Source organism: Amblyomma americanum, chromosome 2 (assembly GCF_052857255.1).
Source record: "Amblyomma americanum isolate KBUSLIRL-KWMA chromosome 2, ASM5285725v1, whole genome shotgun sequence".
Classification (NCBI taxonomy): domain Eukaryota; kingdom Metazoa; phylum Arthropoda; class Arachnida; order Ixodida; family Ixodidae; genus Amblyomma; species Amblyomma americanum.
The window spans coordinates 78,525,554-78,539,850 of NC_135498.1; the positions used below are offsets into that span (position 1 = coordinate 78,525,554).

A 14,297-nucleotide genomic window follows, 5' to 3' on the forward strand; every position below is an offset into this window, starting at 1 on the left:
TGACGGTGCCTCATGGAATCGAAAAATGTGGACACTAATGGGCACTAAGGCATCGGCCAGCAAGATTACGTGCGGAGTGAAACATCCTGTTGACGCAAAAAGGAACCTGTATTTCCTTTCAGACTTCCCGCATCTACTGAAATGCCTTCGAAACTCACTGCTGAAAGGTGGCTTTATTACACCAGACGGACGAGTAAAATTTTATCTGTTTTGAGTGTTCCAGCATAGTTATCCTGCAAAGTGACTAACAATGTGCTTCTTTTTTATGATGCAGGTTTCAACATACTTTGTTAAAGAAGCGTTCAACTATGACAAAGATAATGTGACGCTGAAGGCGATGCCAGGGCTGACTTTAAGCCATCTGGACCCAAACAATTTTGAAAAAATGCGGGTCACTCTCGCGTTCCAGCTCTTCGGTGACCGCGTGTTGCGTGGCTTGCATCATTATAAGGACAGACTTGAATCAAGTTATGGAAAAGGAGCCATAGATGCTACAGAAAAATTCTTCAGGTAACGTGTTTTGTACTCTCAATCTGTGCATGTGATAAGGCAGCATGTGCGACGAAAAGTTGTGTTCAGTTGTGAAAATAGTATTGCTCTAACCTGTAGTGACAGCAGATCTTTATTTTTTTTCAGAATGATCAACGAACTGATCAAAACAATGACATCGCGCTACAAGTCTTAAGCTCTCTGGCCAAACTCAAGAGGTGCTGCTGCGTTGTCGGCTTTCCTGGAATACATCACTAAGTGGGAGGAGTGCACCGTCAACGGGGTTGGCTTCATCAGCAAGACAACGGCTGTCGGCTTTAGAGTGACATTGTCTGGAGTGTTGCGACTTTTGGAGTATTTAACCAAAGAAGTTGGATTTAAGTACTTAATGACGGCCAAGTTAATCCAGGATCCAGTTGAAAACTTGTTCGGGGTTGTACGGCAGTCATCAGGGTGTAATGACCATCCTACACCTGAGCAGTTCTTGATAACTGTTAACTGCCTCAGCTTTTACAGCCTGGCCAGACCTGTTGATGGTGCTAGTGTTGAGCCACTAGTCCTCACAGCGCTACTTGACACAGGAAACACAGACCTGTCAAATTCCACAACCTTGGAAGACACAATTGACAGCTATATTTCAAGGTGGGACCTTGATTCCCTAGAGGATGCTGCCAGCCAGAAAGGCAACGGTGTTCCCAGTGAGCACAAAAGTCTAGTTCAAAAAAGAAGTGACTCGCGCCTTATCTACCACATGGCAGGATATGTCACCAGGAAATTTGTGAAAAAAACTGGATGTGATGCATGTCGCACTCTTTTGCTTGTGAGCAATGCAGAGGGGAGGTCAGACCTGCACTCTGGTTTTACCAACCTCGCTGACACAGGTGTACTGCTGTATCCATCTAAAGAGCTCTTTGAGTTCATTAACTACTTAGAGAGTGCCTTTACGGGCTGCTTCAGCATGAATAAATTACATGCTGACAGCATTCTGGATGTGCTGTCAATGCTCAGGACCAGAAAAAAAACAATTGGATGCACAGTCCATGAAGGTGAGGTAAAGTGCAAGGTTGTGAAGTTTTATATTGTAACACGGCTCCACTTCCTGATTAAGGGCCTAAACAAATCAAATGAGGAAAGGCGTCAAAGGATGAAGCACCTAAAAGTGCGCAGGTGTCTGTGACACTGACAAGCAGTACTGCTGGTTGCTTTTGCGAAATAAATGTTGACATATTTTGCATTTGAGTTGCGCTTGCCATCAGTGCTTTATAATATACATCATTCCTGTCCAATTATTGTCATGTTTCACTGCCTTTTATTGCCATAACCAAAAATGTATTCATCCTTGTGCAACACCAAGAAAATATTTGGCTTGTACAACAGTACTTTGGTCAGTGATAGCCTGCCTGCTCACAACGAAAAGGTTCAGAGAGAAGTAAACTGAGCGCTGTGTGGTGTTCGAATCCCAGTCTTGCACTCAGCTGTTGCGATTTGCGTACGCGGGGGCCCTTGAGCGCTCCGACTTTGTAACATTTCTCGACTCTGCGATTCCAGACTTTCATTTGGAATCGCGCCCGAACGCATTCCTGCGCTTTATTTTTGTGCGCGTCCATGCATTCCGTGTAAATCTATTTCGTTCTCGCGCTGACAGCATGCTTTCGCGATTCCACTGCCTAATACACATCGTCTGGTTAAGGACTTTTTTTTATTACCTTTGCATGACGACGGATATTTCATCAGTATTCGAAGAACAAAAGGTATGGTAGACTCCGTGTAAGCTGCCAGGCCAGACATACACGCGAACTTGTGGAGTGCGCGGCAGTTGCAACTCGCCTGACGCGCACACGGAGGGGACGGTCAAGCGACTACAAGCGTTCCGAAACACCTCGGGGCCTATCTTGTGCCGTACTGCGTCAATGACCCCTGTTTGAATAAAAAGAATCAACCCGTACAGCCAAGACGCCGCAGAAGGGGCCGCAGCGCACAGCTTGCGCCGCGTCTGCCGGCGCGCCCAGCCAATCCACTTCGATCACAGCGCCCTCTATTCTCTCGACAGCCAGCGCCTCGCTTTGAGCGCCTCGTTCGTCTCACTCAGATCTTTCTAGTACACTCTACCAACGGGCAAGTCGTCGCGCTGAACTGGCGATGGGGTTCCGTGGAGCCCTTGGCAACGCTGCAACACGCTGTCGCGTCCCGTTGTGAAAAGACGAAGCTTGAGAGTCCTGCAAATTGTCATTTATTTTGTGCATTTTTTCTGGTGTTTATTTGCTATTTTCTGCTACTTTTGTTTCGTTTAAAATATATTTATTTATTTTGCCTTTTCTTTTTATTTTTCAATACTGTTTCTTTATATTTTATACATGATGCTTAAGAACTGTTGCTTAATCAACGTTTTCATTTTTTCTTGTTTTAGCACACAACTTGTGGTTGAAAGTTGGTGCGGACAACTTCCGTCTAGAGCTTTCGTCTATAACTTCGTCTACAACTTCCGTCTAGAATTTCTGTCCACGCCGCTCATGAGAAAAGAAAGACATTCGCTTTAAAAACACCCCACTCATCCAAAACGAGCAATGATGGTTGCAGTAAACAGGGGATATACTTTTCGTTTTGATATAAATATAGTGCTATCTTCTGCCTCAAACGTGGGTTGAAAATAGAAACCTAGCGCAACCAGCGGAGTGGAAGGCATCTTTGAGCATTCAAGAGAAGCAAATCCTATCCATCCGCGCGATGTCCATGTGAAGCCGCGTTAAGAACTCGTGTGCTAATGATGGCTCTTTATCGGAACATGAAACCTCTTTAGGATGAATGCACTGGCTCCATTCGCAGTGCTCCGTGTACATGGCTTGTCATGGCACGGTAAAATTCAACGACACGGCCATTCACATTTATTCGCTGTATGTGTTCACCTGACCATACACTTTTGCTGTCAATCACGGTATATGTATTCATTCCTATGATGAATTCGCAGTGTATAGTTTCACGATTATAGCTGCTCTATTGAATGCGCTCTATGTATATAACTTCATGACCTCCACCAGCATATATATATATATATATATATATATATATATATATATATATATATATATATATATATATATATATATATATATATATATAATTATAAAGCAGGAGAAAAACAACCATCCCGCCGGTGGGATCCGAACCGACGACCTCCGTATATCGCGTCCGGTGCTCTACCAACTCAGCTACGGCGACGGCTGTCCAGTTTGCTGATTTCGTGGGTATTTATGATTTGCGTGTAAGCGAACCTTGAGAGTTCTCACCAGCGCCACCGTCGTCTAAAGCGGTGGACGTAGCACGTCCTGTTATACCGCGAGTGTGACGTAGAACATCATCTAACGGCGAGGGCGGAAACTGTGCGAGAGCTCCCTTATTCTACCTATGGCATCAATACTGCCAGAACCGAGACCCCCGTTAAGCTATTGCAGACAAGGCAAATGAAATGAGGGGCTCATTTGACAGACAGACAGACAGACAGACAGACAGACAGACAGACAGACAGACAGACAGACAGACAGACAGACAGACAGACAGACAGACAGACAGACAGACAGACAGACAGACAGACAGACAGACAGACAGACAGACAGACATAGTATGGTGGAGCTGCCATAAAAAGAATGTAAACCAATAAGCTCCTGCCTGCACCACTGACGTATAACAGGCTTGACCCAATCGTAAAATAAATGAAAAGGCCCGAAGGCAATCCATCGTTTTGCCACCCGTAGGTGGAAAAATAAAAGAAAAGGGGGAAATGCTACAAGCGACCCATCGCCGGGGGAACGGGCCCGGGGAGACTCCCCTGATCTCCCCTAGAACGTAGCGGAGGGGGTGGGATGAATGGTATGGGAAATTGGAATTGGGAAAGGGTTATGGGAATTGGGATGGGAATGGGGACAGCGAGATTTTGCTCTGATCCTTCGTTCGACATCGACTCCATTTCTGACCTGCCTGGCCATGACAGGTAGGGCATCGAGCTTTTCCGATGGTGCGGCTCCCCCACGGGATGCACGACCACCCCTGGCTCCGACCGTCGGAGACAGAAAAGAAAGAAAAAAAAATTCCTAACTTGGAGTCCGCAGCCACCTGCTCCTCCACGATTTTAAGGGTTGGATCGGACCGGCCGGTTACTAGCCGTCGACTGTGTTTCGCGGTTTTTCAGACTCCGGAAGTGTGTGTGGTGTGATCCGGCCAACAGAGGCCCAGGTCGTCAGCATATCGGCGCTTCGCCCTCGGCACCATTACGCGGTAACCCTTGGGGACCCACCTGTGCTACCTTCTAACCACCATGCACTTATTTCTTCCCGTTGCTTGCTCCACACCTACTGAGGAGGGAGTATTCAAGGCCGGGCGCCCGTGCCACGAACCAAGAATCGGGCATAGGGTGAGATAAGCCGGGCCTACTCCACCGGTACTCCACACATCGACGGTTTTCGCACTGATCCTACTGCACACCCTCTACCTCGGCGTCCCCGTTGGTCCCCAAGACCGGGTCAGCCTCGGTGTCCGCAATATGCCACCCATCATAAGCGATCCGCAATGAGACAGCTTCACCGAGGACATCGATTCCGAGGAGCTCGGGCTGTCGGAACCCCCGCGCGGACCTGGCCTCTATGTAGCGAGAAACCATGCGTCGGCACGCTACCGCGCGGACCTGGCCTCTTCGTAGCCAGAAACCGAGCATTAGTAGCGGTGCTCGTTCCCGTGAGCGGAGGTTTTTGATTTTTGACATTCCTTTACCGGATTTCGTGGGTCCAACCTGGTCTGCCTCCAGGCCTGCCTCCGCACAGACAACGGACCTCACGATTTGGCTGGCCCTCACAGCCGTGGGAGTCGCTGCAGCTCCCAAGAGGATGGGCCCCGGACAACCCATCCCCACCGCTGGCGTTGCACCGGAACAAAGCCTAGTAGCCGAAACTACACCGGCCCGTATCCGGTGGCAGGGGGGGCCACGGGCAGGCCGCACAGTCGGATTTCCCCCCCAGACAGACAGACAGACAGACAGACAGACAGACAGACAGACAGACAGACAGACAGACAGACAGACAGACAGACAGACAGACAGACAGACAGACAGACAGACAGACAGACAGACAGACAGACAGACAGACAGACAGACAGACAGACAGACAGACAGTCTAGTTCAAAAAAGTCTAGTTCAAAAGTCTAGTTCAAAAAAGAAGTGACTCGCGCCTTATCTACCACATGGGAGGATATGTCGCCAGGAAATTTGTGAAAAAAACTGGATGTGATGCATGTCGCACTCTTTTGCTTGTGAGCAACGCAGAGGGGAGGTCAGACCTGCACTCTGGTTTTACCAACCTCGCTGACACAGGTGTACTGCTGTATCCAGCTAAAGAGCTCTTTGAGTTCATTAACTACTTAGAGAGTGCCTTTACGGGCTGCTTCAGCATGAATCAATTACATGCTGACAGCATTCTGGATGTGCTGTCAATGCTCAGGACCAGAACAAAAACAATTGGATGCACAGTCCATGAAGGCGAAGTAAATTGCAAGGTTGTGAAGTTTTATATTGTAACACGGCTCCACTTCCTGATAAAGGGCCTAAACAAATCAATGATGAAAGTCGTCAAAGGATGAAGCACCTAAAAGTGCGCAGGTGCCTGTGACACTGACAAGCAGTACTGCTGGTTGTTTTCGCGAAATAAATGTTGACATATTTTGCATTTGAGTTGCACTTGCCAGCAGTGGTTTATAATATATACCATTCCTGTCCTATTATTGGCACGTTTCTCGGCCTTTTATTGCCATAACCCAAAATGTATTCATCCTTGTGCAACACCAAGAAAATATTTTGCTTGTACAACAGAACTTTGCTCACAACGAAAAGGCTCAGAGAGAAGTAAACTGAGCGCTGAGTGGTGTTCGAATCCCAGTCTTGCACTCAGCTGTTGCGATTTGCGTACGCGGGGGCCCTTGAGCGCTCCGACTTTGTAACATTTCTCGACTCTGCGATTCCAGACTTTCATTTGGAATCGCGCCCGAACGCATTCCTGCGCGTCCATGCATTCCGTGTAAATCTATTTCGTTCTCGCGCTGACAGCATGCTTTCGCGATTCCACTGCCTAATACACATCATCTGGTTAAGGACTTTTTTTTATTACCTTTGCAGGACGACAGATATTTCATCAGTATTCGAAGAACAAATGTTATGGTAGACTCCGTGTAAGCTGCCAGGCCAGACATACACGCGAACTTGTGGAGTGCGCGGCAGTTGCAACTCGCCTGACGCGCACACGGAGGGGACGGTCAAGCGACTACAAGCGTTCCGAAACACCTCGGGGCCTATCTTGTGCCGTACTGCGCCAATGACCCCTGTTTGAATAAAAAGAATCAACCCGTACAGCCAAGACGCCGCAGAAGGGGCCGCAGCGCACAGCTTGCGCCGCGTCTGCCGGCGCGCCCAGCCAATCCACTTCGATCACAGCGCCCTCTATTCTCTCGACAGCCAGCGCCTCGCTTTGAGCGCCTCGTTCGTCTCACTCAGATCTTTCTAGTACAATCTACCAACAGGCAAGGCGTCGCGCTGAACTGGCGATGGGGTTCCGTGGAGCCCTTGGCAACGCTGCAACACGCTGTCGCGTCCCGTTGTGAAAAGACGAAGCTTGAGAGTCCTGCAAATTGTCATTTATTTTGTGCATTTTTTCTGGTGTTTATTTGCTATTTTCTGCTACTTTTGTTTCGTTTAAAATATATTTATTTATTTTGCCTTTTCTTTTTATTTTTCGATACTGTTTCTTTACATTTTATACATGATGCTTAAGAACTGTTGCTTAATCAACGTTTTCATTTTTTCTTGTTTTAGCACACAACTTGTGGTTGAAAGTTGGTGCGGACAACTTCCGTCTAGAGCTTTCGTCTATAACTTCGTCTACAACTTCCGTCTAGAATTTCTGTCCACGCCGCTCATGAAAAAAGAAAGGCATTCGCTTTAAAAACACCCCACTCATCCAAAACGAGCAATGATGGTTGCAGTACACAGGGGAGATACTTTTCGTTTTGATATAAATATAGTGCTATCTTCTGCCTCAACCGTGGGTTGAAAATAGAAACCTAGCGCAACCAGCGGAGTGGAAGGCATCTTTGAGCATTCAAGACAAGCAAATCCTATCCATCCGCGCGATGTCCATGTGAATCCGCGTTAAGAACTCGTGTGCTAATGATGGCTCTTTATCGAAACATGAAACCTCTTTAGAATGAATGCACTGGCTCCATTCGCAGTGCTCTCCATTCATGGCTTGTCATGACACGGTAAAATTCAACGACACGGCCATTCACATTTATTCGCTGTGTGTGTTCACCTGACCATACACTTTTGCTGTCAATCACGGCATATGTATTCATTCCTATGATGAATTCGCAGTGTATAGTTTCACGATTATCGCTGCTCTATTGAATGCGCTCTATATACATAACTTCATGACCTCCACCAGCATATATATATATATATATATATATATATATATACATATATATATACATAACTTCATGACCTCCACCAGCATATATATATATATATATATATATATATATATATATATATATATACATATATATATACATAACTTCATGACCTCCACCAGCATATATATATATATATATATATATATATATATATATATATATATATATATATATATATATATATATATATATATATATATATATATATATATATATATATATAATTATAAAGCAGGAGAAAAACGGTAAAATTCAACGACACGGCCATTCACATTTATTCGCTGTATGTGTTCACCTGACCATACACTTTTGCTGTCAATCACGGTATATGTATTCATTCCTATGATGAATTCGCAGTGTATAGTTTCACGATTATCGCTGCTCTATTGAATGCGCTCTATGTATATAACTTCTGACCTCCACCAGCACATTATATATATATATATATATATATATATATATATATATATATATATATATATATATATATATATATATATATATATATATATATATATATATATATATATATATATATATATATATATATAATTATAAAGCAGGAGAAAAACAACCATCCCGCCGGTGGGATCCGAACCGACGACCTCCGTATATCGCGTCCGGTGCTCTACCAACTCAGCTACGGCGACGGCTGTCCAGTTTGCTGATTTCGTGGGTATTTATGATTTGCGTGTAAGCGAACCTTGAGAGTTCTCACCAGCGCCGCCGTCGTCTAAAGCGGTGGACGTAGCACGTCCTGTTATACCGCGAGTGTGACGTAGAACATCATCTAACGGCGAGGGCGGAAACTGTGCGAGAGCTCCCTTATTCTACCTATGGCATCAATACTGCCAGAACCGAGACCCTCGTTAAGCTATTGCAGACAAGGCAAATGAAATGAGGGGCTCATTTGACAGACAGACAGACAGACAGACAGACAGACAGACAGACAGACAGACAGACAGACAGACAGACAGACAGACAGACAGACAGACAGACAGACAGACAGACAGACAGACAGACAGACAGACAGACAGGCAGGCAGGCAGACAGGCAGACAGACAGACAGACAGACAGACAGACAGACAGACAGGCATAGTATGGTGGAGCTGCCATAAAAAGAATGTAAACCAATAAGCTCCTGCCTGCACCACTGACGTATAACAGGCTTGACCCAATCGTAAAATAAATGAAAAGGCCCGAAGGCAATCCATCGTTTTGCTACCCGTAGGTGGAAAAATAAAAGAAAAGGGGGGAAATGCTACAAGCGACCCATCGCCGGGGGAACGGGCCCGGGGAGACTCCCCTGATCTCCCCTAGAACGTATCGGAGGGGGTGGGATGAATGGTATGGGAAATTGGAATTGGGAAAGGGTTATGGGAATTGGGATGGGAATGGGGACAGCGAGATTTTGCTCTGATCCTTCGTTTGACATCGACTCCATTTCTGGCCTGCCTGGCCATGACAGGTAGGGCATCGAGCTTTTCCGATGGTGCGGCTCCCCCACGGGATGCACGACCACCCCTGGCTCCGACCGTCGGAGACAGGAAAGAAAGAAAAAAAAATTCCTAACTTGGAGTCCGCAGCCACCTGCTCCTCCACGATTTTAAGGGTTGGATCGGACCGGCCGGTTACTAGCCGTCGACTGTGTTTCGCGGTTTTTCAGACTCCGGAAGTGTGTGTGGTGTGATCCGGCCAACAGAGGCCCAGGTCGTCAGCCTATCGGCGCTTCGCCCTCGGCACCATTACGCGGTAACCCTGGGGGACCCACCTGTGCTACCTTCCAACCACCATGCACTTATTTCCTCCCGTTGCTTGCTCCACACTTACTGAGGAGGGAGTATTCAAGGCCGGGCGCCCGTGCCACGAACTAAGAATCGGGCATAGGGTGAGATAAGCCGGGCCTACTCCACCGGTACTCCACACATCGACGGTTTTCGCACTGGTCCTACTGCACACCCTCTACCTCGGCGTCCCCGTTGGTCCCCAAGACCGGGTCAGCCTCGGTGTCCCCAATATGCCACCCATCATAAGCGATCCGCAATGAGACTGCTTCCCCGAGGACATCGATTCCGAGGAGCTCGGGCTGTCGGAACCCCCGCGCGGACCTGGCCTCTATGTAGCGAGAAACCGTGCGTCGGCACGCTACCGCGCGGACCTGACCTCTTCGTAGCCAGAAACCGAGCATTAGTAGCCGTGCTCGTTCCCGTGAGCGGAGGTTTTTGATTTTTGACATTCCTTTACCGGATTTCGTGGGTCCAACCTGGTCTGCCTCCAGGCCTGCCTCCGCACAGACAACGGACCTCACGATTCGGCTGGCCCTCAAAGCCGTGGGAGTCGCTGCAGCTCCCAAGAGGTTGGGCCCCGGACAACCCATCCCCACCGCTGGCGTTGCACCGGAACAAAGCCTTGTAGCCGAAACTACACCGGCCCGTATCCGGTGGCAGGGGGGGCCACGGGCAGGCCGCACAGTCGGATTTCCCCCCCAGACAGACAGACAGACAGACAGACAGACAGACAGACAGACAGACAGACAGACAGACAGACAGACAGACAGACAGACAGACAGACAGACAGACAGACAGACAGACAGACAGACAGACAGACAGACAGACAGACAGACAGTCTAGTTCAAAAAAGTCTAGTTCAAAAGTCTAGTTCAAAAAAGAAGTGACTCGCGCCTTATCTACCACATGGGAGGATATGTCGCCAGGAAATTTGTGAAAAAAACTGGATGTGATGCATGTCGCACTCTTTTGCTTGTGAGCAATGCAGAGGGGAGGTACGACCTGCACTCTGGTTTTACCAACCTCGCTGACACAGGTGTACTGCTGTATCCATCTAAAGAGCTCTTTGAGTTCATTAACTACTTAGAGAGTGCCTTTACGGGCTGCTTCAGCATGAATCAATTACATGCTGACAGCATTCTGGATGTGCTGTCAATGCTCAGGACCAGAACAAAAACAATTGGATGCACAGTCCATGAAGGCGAAGTAAATTGCAAGGTTGTGAAGTTTTATATTGTAACACGGCTCCACTTCCTGATAAAGGGCCTAAACAAATCAATGATGAAAGTCGTCAAAGGATGAAGCACCTAAAAGTGCGCAGGTGCCTGTGACACTGACAAGCAGTACTGCTGGTTGTTTTCGCGAAATAAATGTTGACATATTTTGCATTTGAGTTGCACTTGCCAGCAGTGGTTTATAATATATACAATTCCTGTCCTATTATTGGCACGTTTCTCGACCTTTTATTGCCATAACCAAAAATGTATTCATCCTTGTGCAACACCAAGAAAATATTTTGCTTGTACAACAGAACTTTGCTCACAACGAAAAGGCTCAGAGAGAAGTAAACTGAGCGCTGAGTGGTGTTCGAATCCCAGTCTTGCACTCAGCTGTTGCGATTTGCGTACGCGGGGGCCCTTGAGCGCTCCGACTTTGTAACATTTCTCGACTCTGCGATTCCAGACTTTCATTTGGAATCGCGCCCGAACGCATTCCTGCGCGTCCATGCATTCCGTGTAAATCTATTTCGTTCTCGCGCTGACAGCATGCTTTCGCGATTCCACTGCCTAATACACATCATCTGGTTAAGGACTTTTTTTTATTACCTTTGCAGGACGACGGATATTTCATCAGTATTCGAAGAACAAATGTTATGGTAGACTCCGTGTAAGCTGCCAGGCCAGACATACACGCGAACTTGTGGAGTGCGCGGCAGTTGCAACTCGCCTGACGCGCACACGGAGGGGACGGTCAAGCGACTACAAGCGTTCCGAAACACCTCGGGGCCTATCTTGTGCCGTACTGCGCCAATGACCCCTGTTTGAATAAAAAGAATCAACCCGTACAGCCAAGACGCCGCAGAAGGGGCCGCAGCGCACAGCTTGCGCCGCGTCTGCCGGCGCGCCCAGCCAATCCACTTCGATCACAGTGCCCTCTATTCTCTCCACAGCCATTGCCTCGCTTTGAGCGCCTCGTTCGTCTCACTCAGATCATTCTAGTACACTCTACCAACGGGCAAGGCGTCGCGCTGAACTGGCGATGGGGTTCCGTGGAGCCCTTGGCAACGCTGCAACACGCTGTCGCGTCCCGTTGTGAAAAGACGAAGCTTGAGAGTCCTGCAAATTGTCATTTATTTTGTGCATTTTTTCTGGTGTTTATTTGCTATTTTCTGCTACTTTTGTTTCGTTTAAAATATATTTATTTATTTTGCCTTTTCTTTTTATTTTTCGATACTGTTTCTTTACATTTTATACATGATGCTTAAGAACTGTTGCTTCATCAACGTTTTCATTTTTTCTTGTTTTAGCACACAACTTGTGGTTGAAAGTTGGTGCGGACAACTTCCGTCTAGAGCTTTCGTCTATAACTTCGTCTACAACTTCCGTCTAGAATTTCTGTCCACGCCGCTCATGAAAAAAGAAAGGCATTCGCTTTAAAAACACCCCACTCATCCAAAACGAGCAATGATGGTTGCAGTACACAGGGGAGATACTTTTCGTTTTGATATAAATATAGTGCTATCTTCTGCCTCAAACGTGGGTTGAAAATAGAAACCTAGCGCAACCAGCGGAGTGGAAGGCATCTTTGAGCATTCAAGACAAGCAAATCCTATCCATCCGCGCGATGTCCATGTGAATCCGCGTTAAGAACTCGTGTGCTAATGATGGCTCTTTATCGAAACATGAAACCTCTTTAGGATGAATGCACTGGCTCCATTCGCAGTGCTCTCCGTTCATGGCTTGTCATGACACGGTAAAATTCAACGACACGGCCATTCACATTTATTCGCTGTATGTGTTCACCTGACCATACACTTTTGCTGTCAATCACGGTATATGTATTCATTCCTATGATGAATTCGCAGTGTATAGTTTCACGATTATCGCTGCTCTATTGAATGCGCTCTATATACATAACTTCATGACCTCCACCAGCATATATATATATATATATATATATATATATATATATATATATATATATATATATATATATATATATATAAATAATTATAAAGCAGGAGAAAAACGGTAAAATTCAACGACACGGCCATTCACATTTATTCGCTGTATGTGTTCACCTGACCATACACTTTTGCTGTCAATCACGGTATATGTATTCATTCCTATGATGAATTCGCAGTGTATAGTTTCACGATTATCGCTGCTCTATTGAATGCGCTCTATGTATATAACTTCATGACCTCCAGCACACATATATATATATATATATATATATATATATATATATATATATATATATATATATATATATATATATATATATATATATATATATATATATATATAATTATAAAGCAGGAGAAAAACAACCATCCCGCCGGTGGGATCCGAACCGACGACCTCCGTATATCGCGTCCGGTGCTCTACCAACTCAGCTACGGCGACGGCTGTCCAGTTTGCTGATTTCGTGGGTATTTATGATTTGCGTGTAAGCGAACCTTGAGAGTTCTCACCAGCGCCACCGTCGTCTAAAGCGGTGGACGTAGCACGTCCTGTTATACCGCGAGTGTGACGTAGAACATCATCTAACGGCGAGGGCGGAAACTGTGCGAGAGCTCCCTTATTCTACCTATGGCATCAATACTGCCAGAACCGAGACCCCCGTTAAGCTATTGCAGACAAGGCAAATGAAATGAGGGGCTCATTTGACAGACAGACAGACAGACAGACAGACAGACAGACAGACAGACAGACAGACAGACAGACAGACAGACAGACAGACAGACAGACAGACAGACAGACAGACAGACAGACAGACAGACAGACAGACAGACAGACAGACATAGTATGGTGGAGCTGCCATAAAAAGAATGTAAACCAATAAGCTCCTGCCTGCACCACTGACGTATAACAGGCTTGACCCAATCGTAAAATAAATGAAAAGGCCCGAAGGCAATGCATCGTTTTGCCACCCGTAGGTGGAAAAATAAAAGAAAAGGGGGAAATGCTACAAGCGACCCATCGCCGGGGGAACGGGTCCGGGGAGACTCCCCTGATCTCCCCTAGAACGTAGCGGAGGGGGTGGGATGAATGGTATGGGAAATTGGAATTGGGAAAGGGTTATGGGAATTGGGATGGGAATGGGGACAGCGAGATTTTGCTCTGATCCTTCGTTTGACATCGACTCCATTTCTGACCTGCCTGGCCATGACAGGTAGGGCATCGAGCTTTTCCGATGGTGCGGCTACCCCACGGGATGCACGACCACCCCTGGCTCCGACCGTCGGAGACAGAAAAGAAAGAAAAAAAAATTCCTAACTTGGAGTCCGCA

At 46.7% G+C, this 14,297-nt stretch overlaps 1 pseudogene; it reads left to right on the plus strand.

Moving 5' to 3' along the window:
* Positions 1–250: 250 nt before the first annotated feature.
* Positions 251–14,297, plus strand: part of LOC144119812 (uncharacterized) — a 69,770-nt pseudogene continuing 55,723 nt past the window's right edge.